We start from the raw sequence: 396 nt of genomic DNA on the forward strand, positions 1-396 counted from the left end.
CACAGCCCACCTGAGAGCCGCATAGCCCACCTGAGAGTGCACACAGCCCACCTGAGAGCCGCATAGCCCATCTGAGAGTGCACACAGCCCACCTGAGAGCCGCATAGCCCACCTGAGGGTCGCATAGCCCACCTGAGGGTCGCACAGCCCACCTGAGAGCCGCATAGCCCACCTGAGAGTGCACACAGCCCACCTGAGAGCCTGCACAGGGCACTTGGAGACATCGGGGCGCCAAGCCAGAACAACACAAAATACATAGCTTCATATTATTTTGTATTGCTGTAATCCTTACTCCCTATCCTGGCTGCCTCTCTTCACTATTACCCCCCCCCAATAAATTGCCACACGTGGCGCTAGAGTGTTCGGGTTTCACTTGAAGAAAAGGGGGCAACCCTA

The sequence above is a fragment of the Nanorana parkeri genome, unplaced genomic scaffold (assembly GCF_000935625.1).
Source record: "Nanorana parkeri isolate BGI_ZX_2015 unplaced genomic scaffold, ASM93562v1 scaffold3592, whole genome shotgun sequence".
Taxonomy (NCBI): Eukaryota; Metazoa; Chordata; class Amphibia; order Anura; family Dicroglossidae; genus Nanorana; species Nanorana parkeri.